Source organism: Chrysemys picta, chromosome 13 (genome assembly GCF_011386835.1).
Source record: "Chrysemys picta bellii isolate R12L10 chromosome 13, ASM1138683v2, whole genome shotgun sequence".
Lineage (NCBI taxonomy): Eukaryota > Metazoa > Chordata > Testudines > Emydidae > Chrysemys > Chrysemys picta.
The window spans coordinates 296,008-298,456 of record NC_088803.1 but is presented as its reverse complement, the minus strand read 5'-3'; the positions used below and the strand labels follow the sequence as shown (position 1 = coordinate 298,456).

Sequence of the window (2,449 nt, the reverse complement as noted above, 5' to 3'; positions counted from 1 at the left end):
ATGGTGTGTAGATACCAATCCTAGCTGACCTATTTCATCCTGGTGGGGCTCTCGTACCCCCCAGAGCTGCGGGTGCCCTTGTTCCTCTTCTTCCTCCTCATCTACCTGTTGACGCTGTGCGGGAACCTGCTCATCCTGCTGGCGGTGGCCCGGGAGCGCCGGCTGCACAAGCCCATGTACTGGTTCCTCTGCCACTTGTCCTTCCTGGACATGACGGTCTCCTCGGTGGTGGTGCCCAAGGTGGTGGCCGGCTTCCTGTCGGGCGGCGGGGCCATCTCCTTCCATGGCTGCATGGCCCAGCTCTTCTTCTTCCACTTCCTGGGCTGCACCGAGTGCTTCCTCTACACGGTCATGGCCTACGACCGCTTCCTGGCCATCTGCAAGCCACTGCGCTACAGCGTCATTATGAACCGCAGAGCCTGCCTGTGCCTGGCAGCGGGGACCTGGCTAGGGGGCTCCCTGCACTCGCTGATAGAGACTGCACTCACCTTCCGCCTGCCCTACGGCCGGGACACCCAGGTAGGCTACATCTTCTGCGATATCCCGGCTGTGCTGAAGCTGGCCTGCGGGGACACAGCGCTCAACGAGCTGGTGACATTCATCGACATCGGCTTCCTGGCTGTCACCTGCTTCCTGCTGATCCTGACGTCCTATGTCTACATCGTCTGGGCCATACTGAGGATCCGCTCCGCTGAGGGCAGGCGTCGGGCCTTCTCCACCTGCGTGGCACATATCACCGTGGTGATGACCTACTACCTGTCCCTGGTCTTCATCTACCTGAGGCCGGGGTCCCAGCACCCCGTGGACAGGGTGGTGGGTGTATTCTACACCACGGTGACCCCGCTCCTCAACCCCCTCATCTACACGCTGAGGAACAAGATGAAAGCTGCCCTCATGAGACTGGGGGGCAGGAGACTGGCTGTGCCCTGAGTAGTGATCTATCCTGCCTTCAGCAGGAGCTGCCTGAGGACTGGACAGGAGAGAGGGACTTGGACTTGGGGGATTCTGAACTCCTGGGTTCTAGCTAGGGTCTGAAGGACTGCGGTCTGCCAGGGTGGAAGATGGGTGGCACCTGGTAAGCTTGGCAGGCGTGTCAGCTGTTTATTTTTAATTATGATTGTTGTTGTATGTTCTCTCTGTAATGCTAAACTTAATGGACTGTGTGAAATCTGGCTGATCCCTGGTCATTCTTGTCCTTGTCCCTGAGAAGGAGCAAACCACAGGTGCTGGAGTAAGCTCAGATCCATGGAGATAGAGTAAATTGCAGGGGAGGGGGTGAGGGTTCAAGCTCCCTGGTCTAGCGGGAGAGGTACACGGATCCCTGCCCAGCGAGAGGTGGCAGCCGGAAGCATTTGAGCTAAGGGGGCACCGTGAGCATACAACAAAGGGGGTAGAAGTGCAATTAACTCTGAAACTGTGACACTCGAAATGGTCTATTTTGGACTTAAAGTCTATGAAAACATGATCAGTTTCTTACCTTGGCCTTCCTCCCGGCCAAACCTCCTCCATTAGGTTCCACCATTATCTGCCAACTACCCTGGAAGTTCTGTTCTTCTGTGCAGTGCTTGGCTCTGTGGGGTCCCGGTCTCTGTTACTGTACGTCTGTGCAGTACTCGGCACAGTGGGGTCCCAGTCTCTGTTACTGTGCGCCTTTGTAGTGCTTGGCACAGGGGGGTCCCGGTCTCAGTTACTGTGTCTCTGTGCAGTGCTTGGCAAAGGGGGGTCCTGGTCTCAGTTACTGTGTCTCTGTGCAGTGCTTGGCACAGGGGGGTCCCGGTCTCAGTTACTGTGTCTCTGTGCAGTGCTTGGCAAAGGGGGGTCCTGGTCTCAGTTACTGTGTCTCTGTGCAGTGCTTGGCACAACGGGGTCCTGGTCTCAGTTACTGTGTCTCTGTGCAGTGCTTGGCACAGGGGGGTCCCGGTCTCAGTTACTGTGTCTCTGTGCATTGCTTGGCACAGGGGGGTCCCGGTCTCAGTTACTGTGTCTCTGTGCAGTGCTTGGCAAAGGGGGGTCCTGGTCTCAGTTACTGTGTCTCTGTGCAGTGCTTGGCACAACGGGGTCCTGGTCTCAGTTACAGTGTGTCTGTGCAGTGCTTGGCACAGTGGGGTCCCAGTCTCAGTTACTGTGTCTCTGTGCAGTGCTTGGCACAGTGGGGTCCCAGTCTCAGTTACAGTGTGTCTGTGCAGTGCTTGGCACAACGGGGTCCCGGTCTCAGTTACTGTGTCTCTGTGCATTGCTTGGCAAAGGGGGGTCCTGGTCTCAGTTACTGTGTCTCTGTGCAGTGCTTGGCACAACGGGGTCCTGGTCTCAGTTACAGTGTGTCTGTGCAGTGCTTGGCACAGTGGGGTCCCAGTCTCAGTTACTGTGTCTCTGTGCAGTGCTTGGCACAACGGGGTCCCGGTCTCAGTTACAGTGTGTCTGTGCAGTGCTTGGCACAGTGGGGTCCCAG

At 57.2% G+C, this 2,449-nt stretch overlaps 1 pseudogene; it reads left to right on the top strand.

Moving 5' to 3' along the window:
* LOC101938533 (olfactory receptor 10G6-like) lies at positions 1–930 on the top strand (annotated as a pseudogene).
* Positions 931–2,449: the final 1,519 nt, after the last annotated feature.